Source organism: Labrus bergylta, chromosome 23, assembly GCF_963930695.1.
Source record: "Labrus bergylta chromosome 23, fLabBer1.1, whole genome shotgun sequence".
Lineage (NCBI taxonomy): Eukaryota > Metazoa > Chordata > Actinopteri > Labriformes > Labridae > Labrus > Labrus bergylta.
In genome coordinates, this window is record NC_089217.1 from 11,260,383 (window position 1) to 11,276,670 (window position 16,288).

The 16,288-nt window shown below is 39.9% G+C and overlaps 1 protein-coding gene across 11 annotated transcripts in view; it reads left to right on the forward strand.

The window, feature by feature from the left end:
* nrcama (neuronal cell adhesion molecule a) overlaps positions 1–16,288 on the forward strand; it is a 57,419-nt gene that overhangs the window by 21,225 nt on the left and 19,906 nt on the right. For all 11 annotated transcript variants that reach the window (XM_065951136.1, XM_065951139.1, XM_065951135.1 and 8 more), the window contains exon 2: positions 4,196–4,246. The gene's annotated coding sequence lies outside the window, so the exon portion shown is untranslated. The remainder of the gene's footprint in view (positions 1–4,195; positions 4,247–16,288) is intronic.

Sequence of the window (16,288 nt, forward strand, 5' to 3'; positions counted from 1 at the left end):
AAGAGTACCTCCTTAAGTCCCTGGGGGAAATCCCTTCAGTTGAATCAAAGCTTTTTTACTTATTCGCAGGAGGAAATGCAATAATAATCTAAGTCAATGTTTTTGTGATTGGATTTTGGGACATTGTATCTACAGTATTTGACACAAAAACATGGTGCACTTAGCGCAATAGGGCGACAATCTAAATGAGGTCGTTTGTCATTTTCTGTGACAAAAGGTGCATGTAAGCAGATGTGCATGGACAGAGAACACACACACAGGCAGAGCAATAAATAACCCTCAGGCCTCCACTGGAATCACACACAGATGGTATGTCCAATAACAGGAGGAAGAGCCTTCAGGCTGAAGACAAACAGTCGTCGCTGCCCAGGTGCTTCTCTGCCGAGTCAGTCGGGATACACGTCTCACAATCATCATGTATTTTGCATTACTGCTTTTTTTTCCCCTCTCATCTTGAATCTGAAAAGGACACATGTACATGCCTTCATCCTCTTTCCTGTGTTGATGTGCTGCCGACATTGAAACACACAAGTGTTGCTTTTGTGTTTTCTGCTGTTTGGGATGGACAGCTCCGGGGCAACTCGCTGTGTGGAAATGAAACGTGTTCCGAAGAGTGGAAAAAAAAAAAAAAAAAAAGTCCGTCTGTTTTCTTGGCAGCCTGAGCACTGAGCTGTAAGCAATACAGACTGTATGCTACACTGTTTATTTCAAGTTCCATTTTATTACATGACTGCAACTGTACTGGTGACATATGGACCACATGGCTTTTTCAAAGCAACTTCCCTGAAAGACAGCCAAGATATTCCTCTTAGGATGTTTGCTGGGTATGCACTGATTTAATGCTTAGAATCTAATTTGAAAGGAAGTTAAATATTGAGATGAGATAATGAAGTTTTAGTGTACCAAGTGATACACCGTAGCTGCCTCTCTTTAATATTCAGGTCTGATTTTTTTATAAATAACATTTTCAGTTTAAATTGGCATATAAGCAATTCAAAGTCACATTTCTGTCTTAATATTCATTTCCCCTCACATTTAAAGTTATCTCTGCTTGCAGGCATTTGATTATGTGAGTTATTAACCCTTTAATAGGGAGGAGCCTTAGGGGTTGTTTTAATTCACCAGGTTGTGTGTCAATATTGTGTAGGAAACAGATGAAGGCAGAAAGAGGCGTTCAGGGCCATGGAGTAATAATGGTGTCTATGTGGGTTTTTTTTTGCGGCAGCTGCTACTGTGGCTGATTGCTAAGGTCCCTCAGTCTAGGGGGGGTTACAGCACACACACACACACACACACACACACACACACACACAGACACACAAGTGCACCCACCTTTCTATTCATGCCTGGGGTCAGTTATTCTATCACAGGCTGAAGCCCCCCCCCCCCCCCCCCCCCCCCCCCCCATACCGCAAACACATCAAATCATTCATTGACATGCAGCGTATTGGTTCCCAGTGGATCCATAAAGTCAGTCAGCTAATTGAAAGAGCAGATAGTAAATCAGAGTGGAACTGCACCAGGCAGTTTGGACACTTGGCTTTAGTGATCAGGCAGGAATTGGACCAAAGGACAGTCTTAGAAACGCTGGCCTTAACTCCAGGGATTGTTTTAGTATTCAGAGAGCTTACATTTCACATTCACACTGTTGTCAAAGAGATATTTTAGTTCCCTTCTAAAGATTTGGACATTTCAGATCTATTTTTGCTCCATGATTTCTTCTGAAGACTCAGCCCGATTAAAAAACAATTGCTCTATAGAGCATGCTTTTAAGGTGTCTTCTTGTCTTGTTTTGGTTAGAAAATACTGCAAGATGATTTATAGGAATCTATAGGCTTTAATAATACATTTGTATTATAATGCATGGTTTGGCTAGCTGGTAAATGTATCTTCTTTGCATTTAACTTAGGGAATATGCTGTGTTTCATAATATTTTACATGTTGCAATGAGTGTGTTTAGTGCACATCTTGTTGTGATTATTGTTCCTGCAATTTTTCAAACATGTTACTTGCAAGATATTAAGGGAGTAACATCAAAGCGTTGTATTCCAGACCCCTTTCATACCCTTATGTTAAATGACAGATAATATTTGGAAGAGAAAATGTTGCTTGAATTTATGTTACCATCAGCGAAAAACAGAGACCAAAGTGATGACTTGAAATAGGCTTATCCTCACAATAGTTAGCGATGTAGCCTTATTGATTTAATCAAAGTATATAGTTGGACATTTTGAAAAAATATACTTTTTTGCTTTCTTGCCAATAGTTTGATAGTAGAATAAATACTATTGGCATGCTAGTAGCCTGCGCCTTGCTTTGATTAGAAAATGGTAAACAGTTAAGCTTACCTCCTGTCTAAAAGAAACTCAATTGTCATACTAGCACCTTTGTAGCTCATTCATTAGCCCATAAAAATAACACCATTTTTTGTTTTGACATTGCCCCTGGAGTGTAGACAACACCATTAGCTTGCTAGCAACTAGCATTGCTCTTTGAAGTTACCGCCACGGGCCAAGAAATAATTAAGCACATAATCACCCAAAAAGCTCATTTGCATTTTATTTATTTAGTTGCAGTTTCATAGATGAACATGAGACATAAAGTCGTAGTTAGTGACACGATATGCCCGATTTTATATTCATGGGCTTTGTGTAAAACTAAACTAGCTGTTTCTCCCCTTTTTAATTAAGGGCTTTATTTAAGGCTAAGCTAACAAAGTTATTTTTGTAATTTAAAGAGTGAATTCGAATTATCTTTGTAAAAAAGCAACTCTGCATATTTTACAAAAAACTACAATGGACTATTGCTTATAAAGAGAAAACATCTCTGTTTTCTGTTGTCTGTTTTTATCTCTATATTAACGGATGGAGCTCGGGGTTAGCTCTGCTAGCTTCTCTTCTGCCAACACCTAGCCCTTCCTTCTCTGTCTCTGTACATCTCTCCACCCCCCTCACATGCACTCTGATGAAGCGCTTTTAGATTTGCCTGTTAATAATGCATGCTTCTGATTCCCACTCGCCCTTCATTTTTTTTCATGCTTTCTCTCTCACTCTCAAAACACTCTTTTTCCCATCAACCTCGCTTTGCCTCTCCCGCTCGGGGTTTTCTCATGTCCTTGAGCGTTGCTGTCACTATTTATTAACATCAGCTCTCTCATTTTATCCCAGTTTAGTGTACAGTTCTGCTTATTTCAGTTGCTGAATAATAAATTAAATAAATTCAAATTTCCAGATTCCATCTTTCAAATAATACTCCTTCAGCTGAACTAACTTCAATTCAGATCAATTTTCACATGCTGAAATGAGATATTAAATAATATTCTCACCTCTTTCTTTCTTCATCCGTCTGTTTCCATGGTAACGCATCACAGCTTGGGGTTGGGTCTGGTTGCTGGCAGTCCTCCCATCCCTTTTTCTTTCTACCTCTCTCTGAACTGCCTGTGATGACATGGATGAGATACTGCTGCCACAAAGACTCCTTTCTCATCGTTTTACATCATCCGTCAAGTTCAAACAGCTCGACCTCGGCTTATTAATGTATACTCACATAATCCACCATCTCTCTCCTCTGAGCTAACTACAATTTTAATGGCTCCATGTCTAAATGCACTCACGTTCTTTGTCTGTCGCATTTGTTTTGCTGATGTGTGATGAATGGAGGGTCTCTCTGGAGATTATGATAATGCATTCATGGTCACGTTTGGGAAGCCTATTTGCACGAGGTGGGGGGGCATCTAAATTAGTATGTGTACGGCCGGGTAAACCTTCATTTGTGTCCCCTGCTGGAGGTGAAAGTAATAAAAAACGACTGGAGACATTTTGGTTATTGATTGAAGGCCTGGTGTTCAGCGAGACAGTCATTTACTGGGAATTCCCCTGGGAGCTTGGAGGATGTGTTCACGCCGCGCAGCGTGTGACAGGGGCGTTTATTGATGAATGAATTGAAGTCTGCTTGCTTTGTCTCGATTATATTTTCTTAACTGGTTGCATTCATCAGAGGTACTCTTTTTAAAATAAGAAACCCATTTTTTATTTCAACGACACAGAACTTCTGGAGGGTCTGGTTCACCTTCTTTTTTTTTTCTCTCATGTTCCATTTTACCTCATTGGTCATGTGAGGAAGTTGATTGGAGTTTGCCTGAATTTAAGCTGAAAACAGCCACATTAACATCTAATGTCCTTTCTTTTTGTTGCAGGTCTGAACCACTTCCCAAAAACAAACAGTGGCCTGGATTAAATCCTCACAGGTAAGTCAAAAACCGCAAATTAATTCATCTTCCTTCTTCACTATCGTATCCATAATTTGGCTGTTGTTCAACCTGGTGTGCACCAATCAGGTTAAATCACAACAACTAACTGTATTTATGATTTGCATTAATTTCCTGCTTGCTCCTATATGCTACACTCATAGCATTCTTTTAAGACCCCCACGTCACACTGTTCTAGCTTTTGATCGAAATGTTGCTGATGGTATGTCTGGCCTTTTGCATTTGATGTTCAGTGATATTGGCTATTTTGCTGTGCGCTGTCTCACTCTTGTTGTTGTTGCACCATTATGCATTTATGCTGGTGATTTGCGTGGGCATCACATAGTTGGGGCTGTAACTGACAGCAGAACATCATTGTGTTTGGAGATGCAGTGCCGGATTAAAAATTGTCGAGTGTTGAGGCACGTCTCACAACTGGCAGTGACTGATGATACCCTTTGACTGATGCAGAAGCTAACTCATTGGAGAAGTATGAGAATGCAAGTGAGTTAATGAGCAGAAATCCCTGCATGAGCTGCAGTGTGCTGTTGATATGCATGTTTTGGAGTGCAATGAAATATAAGCATGCTCAAGCATTTGCCTCAAAAACATGAAAAATGACATTATGTCAACACCAAGAGAGGTGACAGGAGAGTATGGAAGCCCAGCATGTGTTAAAGATGAGGCCAACGATAAGAGCCACATGTCCAGGCACCACCTGCTGCTGCACTCGTGCATAAAACTGAGAGGTTCATACTGCACAGATGCTTTTTATAACACACTGAATAAACCATGCAGGAAGGTCTGCAGATATGCTCTTCCAATTTCAAGAAAATATATACTGCAATTTCCCAGTTATTTTTAAATTCTGAATGAGTTTATGTCACAGGAAGATGCTTAAAACAGATTCAAACAGAGTAGACCGATATACAGACAATTATAACTTCAGGGAGAGGTTTCCATGGCAGTTTGGGAAGATTCATATTTCTGTCATTATTGGGCAGAAGCAAAAGAAAAAGTCAACGTTAAATGGATGCATCCTTTGTGGAGTATTACACCTCTCGTTCTGCTATATGGACCTTTGCATTACAAGTAAGTTGTTTCTTTTTTTACCCGAGTGTCTCTCACACATGTCAACCTGGTTCATTATTCCAATCGTTACCAGGAGGAAATAATACACTAAGATATAACATATAAAGACAGGAAGGAAGGATTCTAAAAAGTTAGAATTGAAATACTTAAAAAAAAAAGGTTTTTGTGGGCAAAAAACACTTGCCCAAGAAACACAACACATTGGTGTGAACAAAACTGATTTAAAAAATGATGACAGACAGCAGGCCAGTGGTGCACAGCATGATGAATGCACTTTGTTAAAAAGAAAGACCTATAAAACACATATGTCAGATGGGAGCAATGTCTTAATAATCAGAGCAGGCGCTGCAGTTGAGTATTACATAACACACCGCTACAATGTTTCTTATCTCTCATTGCAATCTGTGCTACCTGAATAGCCCCCCTGAGAACACTCAACTATATAACACCGATCCATAATTTCAACAGTGAGTCATTATCCCAGCGGTTCATTTGACTGGAAAAGATATCGTGGAAAAGTGATTTGAATTCAGGTATTGTAGGTTTTAATGATGGATCTCCTCCTCTGCCAGACTTTGCCCTCCCACCGTTTCCTCTCTCCTCCTCAATCTCTCTACAAATGAGTAATCCTAATGGAACAGATGGATGGAGGAGAAAAAAAAAAAGGGGGCATGGCAGCTTGTTGCACTGCCACAACACCGTCAATCAGTCCCCTCCCCCACTCTCACCTCCTGCCCTGTCCTGTTACGTCATTCTACTGTCATTATTTCATACACTACACAAGAAAATATACCTTATTGTGTAACTCAAATAATATCATCCTGGTGTTTATGAAAGGTGGAATGAACCTAGCCCAATAAAGGTCTCAATGATAGATAAGCGCCATGGAAACAATTTGTGCGAACCCTAACCATAAAGACATAACTGTCTTTCCCTGAAGGACACACAAACACGCTCATACAAATCCCTCAGGGACAGCCACTGTAACTCATGTCAGAGAGTCACGTACCAAGGCCACGTGCATCTATCAGCTCATCAATACCTTTTACCTAGCAATAGCATCCAGGAATACCAATGAGACCTGGCTCATTCACAGGCTGGATTTATGTGGTCAGTGACCAATGGTACCATGTGTTCGAATGAGACTAAATATTGATTTTAGGTCTTTTCATCCAACGTACATGCTTCTTTTGTAAAACTCACTTTTAAGTTGACTAGTATATTTCTGCTTTATTTAAACACCCTTAATGTAGACTTTTTCATTGGTCATTCTGGATTTTTTTTTTCTTTGGTAGTAATGGGAGCAGCCAACAGATAATGATACACTACAAAGGAAGGAAAGAAAAGACATCCAGACTGATTGGTGGAAAGTACCTGAGGAATGGGACACACGCTGATTGAATGACTTGTGTGTTAGATATAGGACTCTTGTTTTTTGCTGAAGTCAGAGTTATTCGCTCTATTTTTCTACAGCAGATGTATGCAGTTGAACCCTGAAAAAAATGCGTCATTAAACAAAAAAGGCCTTACACCCACACCAGTTTTCACTTCCCACAAGAAGGAATGTATTACTGTTGGTGAGTCATTTTCTGGACAACAGATTTACTTATCTCATGTCATGATATATATTTGGTTATGTTGTAAATATCTCTGTATCTTCTTATACACAGAAATGTCTACAGAGCTATACATATACAACCACCAACAAACACACCAAAACTCAAAACTCATCTGCTAGCATCCGCGAAAGATGGCCAACTTTTTGGGGCTCCTCGTGTAAACAGCGGATAGCAATAAGGCAACTCTGGCTATGGCTTGTTGTCAATACACTGCATTGTTTACAGTCCAATTAGCTACCTGAGAGGAAAGAATGGAGTTGGTGTTAAGAAACACTGTCCAAGAGCAGATTGCTGAATTGCCTTTTGATGACTGTTAATGGGTTGGTTGGATTGTGTTCCGTCTCTTTTGCTGTCTGAACAGACAGTTTGCTTTCATACAGCAGCCCATGCAGCTAAAGCAAGAGTGGAGTATAATGCAAGTACAATATCATAATACAAATTACCAATACCAAAATCTTGTCCCAAAACATTTTTATGCACAATTTGTAAGAGAGTAACACACATAAACAGCATGGCCCTCTGCTCTAGCTGAGCCCACGGCTTTGATAAGATGACCTGAGACAGGCGAGACATGTGCCTGCATCCACATGTATGTGTGCATGTTGTCACATGTGCCAACACTCAAGTCACATGGGCACATGTCCAAAGCCCAACCAGGCTGCCTGCAGCCAACAAACTGGTCTATACGCCTGGCAAAAATGTGTGCAATTGCCCACACATCACACTGCTATAATTGGATGTCAGATGAATGGAGTTTTAATGGCAGCTACCAGTTCTAGCTCTTTATGTGTAACACATGGGCAAGTCCAGTGCTTTATTTAGAGCAATTATTGTTTCTATGGTTATACCAGTTAAACCCCTTGGTTTAACTAGACCTGTGTGTGAATGTGTTAAGTGTGGCCCGTGGTGTGAAATGTGTTTTGAGTGGTGAGACTAGAGAAGCGCTATACAAGCTCAAGTCCATTTACCATTTAAATCTCAATTTACATTTTTTAGAAGTGGCTGAGGCCTCTATTTTTTTTGTTGGGGGGTTGCCTCCATATAGATAAGACAATGGGTAGGAACATGCGGGAAAGGAGCCGCAGGTCTGACTTGAACCCGGACCAAAGAGGACCAAAGCCTCTATACATGAGGTACGACCTTACCACTAAGCCATGAGTACCTTCCTAAAGGCTTATTTTACGTATATCTGATCTTGTTTTACAGAACAAATTTGAAAGAATCCCTTTGCTTTGTGGAAAACTTCTTTTTGTTCCATTTTGTCAAAGCAGTTGAAAATGTCTTTTCTCTGGCAGTGGGTGTGACACCTTTTACCTTCTGAGCAGGATCACCTGACCTTAGCCTGAAGCAAAGCTGTTAAGATTCAGTTCATGGAAAGACAGTGTTGCTCATATTCTCTGAATGGGAAAGAGAAAAGTGCATTAAGAAATGACATTAAGATACTCTTTTTTTGTCTTGGTTATGTCTCTTCATATCACGCTTAGGAAATTGGGAAATTACTGCAGCAGTATAATTTTTTTTTAGGTTTGTCACATGAGGAGGGGTCAGGAGACCTTCACTTTCACTACTTCCCTTTGTTGTATCTGTACACTTTATCTTTCCAGTCTTAAAATGTCAATAAAACGATGTCAGTCTGAAGAGACAAAGACCTCCTTCATGGTTTGCCAAGTGGAGACATTTTAAGCCAGAGCATGATTCAAATGAATTGAGTTTCTTTTTTTGTACAGCACCTTTCATAAGAATGTGGCTAAATGTCAAGTTGGTCTAATGTAGATCTAATGGTTAGGAATAAAACCTTAAACAATTTGCATTTTTGTTTTGACATCATACATCCCAACATTCAATATACTACCCGCATGTTTCAAGTATTCAATATCATATATCACTGTATGCAGATGACACTATCTTTTTCCTGCATATGTTTTGTTTAACACAGCAAAACTGGTAATGAACCTATTTTTAATTACATATTGCACTTTTCCCGTGTATGTGCACATTTCCTTTTCCATTTTTATTTTTTGGTTCAACTGTGGCTACATCTTTTATTGCCTGAGGTGTCACCTTGTTCCCTACAAAACCCAATGCAGTTTCAGCGTTATCCCAGTGGTAAACAACATTAAGGACAATAGCCCCCATGGGGTGGGTTGTAGAGGTGTGGATTGTTGGGGGGCAGGGGGGGATATGGACTGGCACATGCTGACCATCAGCACTTCACAAAGCCTCAGAGAAAAGCAGGCGCTGGGGGATTCTGCGGATGGTGCTAGAAAAACTGACCCCAAAAAAGGGAAGCCTCTCCTATACGTGGTTGTGTGTTTGTGTATTTGTATGTGTGTTTGGGTGTCTGTGTGTATGTGTAACCACGTGCAAGAAAAAGGCCGAGATTGTTTGTTCTGATAATGTGGCTGGCTGTGTGTGATCCGGTTTGGGGGGATGTTGGAGACAAAGAGGCTGCTAGTTCTGTCCTTTCACTACAAAGAAGTGGTGTTAGTGTAGCCAAAGCTCCTCTTACAATAACTTCCAATGTTGTGGACAGCTTCTGATGAAGTCAGCAGTCAAACCACGAGGCTCTTTAATGAAGCAATTGTAAGTTTGGATCCTGAGAGGGAAACCTGGCTGAAGTGCTCTTGAGCAACAGTTCAACTCCTTATTGTTTATATGGATAATTAGGTCATCTTTTAGGCTAAGTGCCTCTAATTTTTGTTCAGTTCCAAAATTGTGCACTTTAAGCATGACTTAAACTGATACATAGACTTACTTTGTACATGCTTTATTGGAAGCATGTACAAAGTACCCTCTCTCACTCTGGTACCAGGTATTATGGAAATCAATGTGTTTTTTCCCCAGTCCTTCATAAAGTATCATTTCATTTCAAGGTGAAGAAAGTGTAACACTATCCGTCTTTTGTCTGCAGCATAACTGTGCTTAAGTAAATAATACTTAACTCAGTATAAAGAGATGAAACATGAATGAATAGCAGCCCATGCAGGGTTTAGCGAGGCAGTGCTACCCCCTTGTTTTCCTTTAGGATCAAATAGTCCAGTCAAGGCTTTGCCCCCAAAGAAGTAGGGCTCCTTTCTCACTTTACAGAATAGGCTTTTTTTCACATCAAGGAGGGAGAGTAAAGGAGAGATCAGAGGAACAAGAGACGTAGCAGTCGGCCAATAAAGTTTTCTCACTGACGGATACTGAGACAAGGACTTTGAGCAGGTTGGAGTCTTCTGCAGGTTGGAGTCTTCTGGCCGGGGGGTCAGCCTTCACTTCATGTGTTTACACTGAGGACTTAAATGTTGACATTTCTTTCTGTTTGCCCTGGTGTCCCATAAATCTTTGTCTGGTACCCACTGGTATAGATTTACCTTTTGAATTCCATCTCCAAATGCTGGCTGTGGCTTTTTTGTACCTTGGCTTTTTTTTTGGTTTCAACCACTACTATTGTTTCAGAGTTGTTTTTTTTGTCATAAGAATGTCCTTTAAGAAGTTCAGTTAGGCAGTCTCTCAAATGTGAGTGGGCAGTCACAGTGGCTACACATTTTGGCTTTAGTTCGTCTTCTTGTGTTTGTGGGATCACTGAGCTCCTTATTCCACTGATCTAGTTACTGGAAAAACTCAGATTAAGTCAGAATGCAGCTGCAGTTCCTTGTAAGTGGTTAATTTGGTATTATGCTTTTCCTGTACGTCTAGGAGTGAAATCTCCAAGGAAACTAAATTACTGTCAGACTGAATTTTAATGTGTTTATGTACAAATAGTGATGCATCTGTGTACTAAGCTACAGATGAGCGAGCTTCCACTCCAGTCCAATCTGCCTTAAAGCAGTCCGACTCAGGGATATTTTCTTAGAAAAATCTGTCACTGTGATCTGATGTGACTGCAGATGACTGCGTTTCCATCCCTCCCTGTAATACTCTTCCTGCCTCACTCCCTCATTTGTCTAGTCAGGCTGTCATGCCTCACTGTCTCTCACTGCGACTGAAGGCTGCGGAGTGACCAACTTAGCACGCCGCTGCAGGGTTTGCAAACCGAGAGCCAGAAGGACTGTTGGATTTGTGTCAGCAGGCTTCACATCATGCTTTGTTGTTGAGGATTGTTGGCTCTGCTTATATCATGCAAAGTCCTTTCTAATCACTGACAATGACCTTCACTCTGCTGAAGTTTTCTAAGGACTGCTTTCTCTCAGGGTGATTTCACTGAGTGGGATTTATGGTTCAAAGTCACTGAGTTAACACTGGAAGAGTGAAACTCAAGGAAAAAAACGTATAAACAGAGAATTGTCATCAATTACTCAAGTGCTTAAAAAAATCATTGTTTGAAGGTCCTGTGAGGTGCATTGTCTTAGTTTTGGTGACCCCTGTGGACAAAGCAGGACCTCCTGTCTCATTACTTTAGTGATTTTGATGGCAAATCTCTCTTTTAACAGTCAAACTTCAAATGTCAACAGAAAGCAGTTTTACAGCAGCAGCAGTTCCAGGTATTTAAAAGGACAGGTCTAGAAATGTTCGATCTTTTTGAAAATGGTCTTGTTTGCTTTTGTAGTGCATATAGAAGCATGAGTATTAGATTCAGTTCTTTTCAGACTCCATTGGAAAAACTCCTCAAAAGTAAAAATGAACATCTGAGAATGACATGAAAAGATTGACACAACTGTCATATCTGTAGCATAATCATGCTTCTGTTTCCAGGAGCAGGTTGGTGTAGCTCATCATAAAGACTTTAAATATGGAAACAGTCTGAAAGGAGAGTATATCTATCTTCTGAATTAACTCTTGACTAAACTTAGTACAAGTTTTTACCAGAATGTCAACTGTTTTCATTAAAACTGTGGCTTAGTTGGTAGAGTTGGTAGTCCCTCAACTGAAAAAGTTGCGAGTTCAATCCCCTGCTCCTGCAAAAACATGTCCGTTGTGTCCTTGGGCAAGACACTTAACCCCCAAACCATTTACCATTAAGCTTTAAAGATGAAGCAGCTTTCATTTCATCCTATTAAGGATGTGTGGACATAATCTGTACCAAAAACCACAAATCACAATAAAAATGAAATTCAAAAGGTGTTCTATTTAAGCATTGGTTTCCACCACACACACATCATGATATACACCGAGTGTGACTTAAAACCACAGATATGAAGTGCACACTTCACACTAGGCAAAAGGCTTCAGAGAAAATAGATCAAGGGTAATGAAGGTTACATTTGGTTTGCTGCAGTATTTAAGGCCTTCTGTAGGGATGTTTAATATGAACTCATCTGTTGATGATTATGTGAAAAATCATTACAAACACGTAAAAGGTGGCTGGTGATGATAGAAACATTTGCAGTAACTTTGAAGGCAGAGATGTTGGATGTCGGCCAGTAACATCCGTTAAAATGTCCTCCTTACTGTAAGATATTGTAAATACTCAGTGTGTATATAATACTGAGGCCTAAACAAGTCATTTCAGTATGACAGCCAGACGACTCTGCTCATCTGCTTTAATTAACAACGGATGACAAAACACAAAACGACAGAGTGAAATAGATGGAGGAAGAGAGGAAGTGGAAGAGAGATAGAGAAAGACATGAAGAAGCAGAGTTGGCCTCATTGACCTCTGGGCTTTGACCTCTGAGTCAGAGAACAGAGAGAAGAGGAGGATGAGGGATGACCTGCCCACCAGCTGAAGACGCTCATCGTCGTGACGCTCATCCTCCTCCGAGTCCTCTTCACCATCATCTTTTTTTGTGTGTGGCGTCTGAGAAAATTTGTAATGTGGATATTTTACCCGCTAAGTTCACTTTTAGACTGCATGTGTGTGTAATGGTGTTTTTTAGAGCCTTTTTTGGAGGATAGCGCCTCCAGCGAAATGTCTTTCACTTCACAGCACAGTACAGCCTTGTGGTGTAGCCTTTAACTGTGAAAAAAAAACAACTTTCTTCTATAAAAAACTAATTTGACAAGTTTGTCTCCTTTAGAAAGGTTGAGTTCAGTTTCATGGTCTATAATCATGCAAATAAATCCAACAGTTTCCTTCCTGAATGAGCATTTTGCCACTTAACACTCGCTGGCATTCCCGATGTTGAAATATGGAGATGTTGACATTTGCAGCTAATGTTATTTATGTGTGTCTGCTTTCTGATGTGCCCGTGTTTCCGGAGTCATCGCTGTTGTATCCTGATTTATTTTTCACCCCCAGGCAGTAAATCTCTCTCTCTCTCTGCCTCTCTGGAGATGTGACCCTGGTCAAACATAAAAGAGAGACATAGCCTAGGCCTGCCAACCAAGAGCACATGAAAACATGGAGATGTATTAATTTTGGGGGATCTTTTAGAAATAGGCTAATTGTGTTTGGCATCTTGAAAACATTAGCTTATTTGCTTGATTTTTCAGTCAGACGATTGGTACTAATGCATATACCAAATTAATTAGCCCACATTTAAAAGAAGTTAATTAAAAACACAAGTAGGCTAGTTTTTGTCGTAGCTGTGGATTTGATTATCTTGAGTGGCAAGTATCATAACTGGGGTTAAATTTTACTGTCACCAAGCTGCCATTTTTTTACAGTTTTAATGATTAGCCTATCTTTGTTGTTGAAGCCGTAGGTGTGCTAAACTCTGTTTCCTTAGCATAGTGAACAGTAGCCTAGCTTACTTAAAGGATAACAGAACATATAGGCTACTGTATGTCAGTCCAATACCCTATTCAAAAATAATATCAAAACTAATGGCAGACAGCCTTACTTTTACTGTGTAAAGAAATATCCTGTCCATGCTAGTGAACCTTAAATGCTAATACTCCCTTGTTTCCTTAGCATAACAAACAGGATTCTAGCTTACGAGTCGCATTACAGAGCATAGATGTACAAATTATACCTCAATGGAATAAGAGTCATGTCAAACACCTTTCTTTTCTAGTAGGCTACAAAATAAACTATCATGTCAGTGAAGCCAGGAGATCTTCTTTTTCAATTAGCATAGCTAGCATAATAAGCCTAGCTTATGAACAGCTTATTGCAGGACAAAGATGTGTTGTACAATTTAATGCCCCAAACTTACTAAAACTTAAGGCCTAATAATATTAAAAAAAAAAAAACATTTTCCAGGGGTGCCTGTAGCCTAGTGGTTATGTTGCGCGCCCCATGAAAAGAGGCTATAGTTCTCGTCGCAGCGGCCATTGGTTTAAATCCATCCTCAGACCTTTGCTGCATGTCATTCCCCACTCGTTCCTCCCAACAATTCATGTCTCTTCTCAGCTGTCCGATCAAATAAAGGCAAACATGGTCCAAAAATATCTTTAAAAAAAACAAAAACCTTTTCCATCATGTTTTGCTGGTCATATGAATTTTGAATAAAAATGAAGCAGCACCCTTACATCATTTTTAGTGTCAGCATATTTGTCAGACACACCAGTTCTCCAATGGCCTTTGGTCTAGTAAGTGTTTTCTTTAAAATCACTGAAATGGGCACACTTGGTTCTAAACTTAAATTATCTAAGGATTCTAATGAAAGTGTTTGTTTGCATATCTTTGTTTCAAATATGTTCATTAGAAAATCTTTAAAAAGAGTGTCTGCTGGTACCCTTCTTTCTATTATTAATTATTTTAACATTTGTATCAGCCTCATAAAGCATCTTTTAACATAAGAGAACCATGGAGTAATATATGTAATAAATGCAGCTGCAGCACATCATTTTTCACACATCAGCTGTCACATTCTTCCCTCTGGCTTTAGGATTTCTCTTCCCCTTTGCTCAAAAACATGAATGTAATCCTCATTGTCATCCAGCCTGCTCATCAAGCTCCATCATCTATGTACCCTCTTTCCTTATCACTCATTACCTTTTAGACAAAAGGCCCACTCATGAGCAGCCTATGGCCTCCTCTGTCTCTTACACACCGGAGAGAAAATGGCCTGGAGGTCCAGCTTGGTTAAATATGGCCACTGTCACTGTGGGGGGAGGTCTTTTTTATGCTGCAGCGGCATGGAGCATTATTGTTATTAATCTGTATATGGGTTATTACATCTGCATGATATCACATTGCCTTATTTCACAATGAGATTAGAAGATTTAGCATGCATGGCTTGTACTTAATGCACTTTGTTGTGTTGCTCTCTTCCTCTCTCTCTCCCTCTGCTGTTTTCCCTCTCCATTAACTAGTGAGAGTTTTATCCAATAGGACGTGTCGGCGTAATTAGCTGTGTCCTGGGGTTGAATTAGCTCACACTCTGCCTAGCTCAGCTGGATAGAATCTGACACACTGCTTTCTGTGTGTGTGTGTGTGTGTGTGTGTGTGTGTGTGTGTGTCATTACAGTACTCTCCTCTAAGTTATGAGATATGCTTTCTCTTCTGTTGAGTACAGAAGTAACAGGCCTGAATCTAATAGCGAGCTAGTTTCACCTTTAGATAGATATCTCTGAAGACCTTAGAATGGTTCTTCTGTGTGCAAGCTCAGCCTGTGTCTACAGGTGTTTGTTTGCCAACAATATACACACAAGGACACATATGAGAGTCATGAATAATCAAGGTATAAGATCCATTTACCTCACAGCAGCACACCGATTCAAATCGGATTCTATCTCAGCCTGCTGGAAGGAGTCACTGTCACCTCCTGGCTGCTTTTCATCCAATGGGAAAACATGTGCATTTCCACAGGTCAGGCACAGAACACAATCACCAAAATAAGACTCACATTGCCCAAATTTAGACTGAAGAATATTCTGGGGCCAAAACAACAAACGAGATAGAGATAAAGCATTTCCAAACATACTTTTCCAACAACAACAGCAACATTCTGAAAGTTTGCTGACAGAAATACAGTGGAAATAAGTAATCCATCCACTTAAAAGTGAACATTTTTACAACACAAATAAGTCAAGAGTTGTATATTGTAAAATTGAAAATTACCTCCTGCTGTCCACCTCTAAAAAAGACCTATTGCCTTTCTTCTGTGTTGGTGGATTGAAGAAACGAAGTGTAACATAAAAGGTAGATTGTAGAGACTGATTGAGTCTCCATGTTTAAAGTCTCAAGTCTCTGGAGGTGTTCACCCTTTCAAACACACTTATAATTAGAGCAATTCATCAGCTAATCATTTACACACTCATTCACCATATAGTGTCTTCAGGAGTAATTGCTTCAGTGTCCTGCACAAGAATTGAACTTGTAAACTGCAGGAGCCAAGGATTGAACCTGCAATCTATAACTCTACCTCTAACAAAAGAATGGAGCTGCGGTCTTGCACACTTAAAAGTTTGAGTGTTTAGAGAAGTTATCGCATTGATGTTGCTCGGTTAGATTAGCTGAATTGTTTGTTTGCAAGACAGGAAACCATCATACCATAATGCACCAGTATTATGCTGTAGT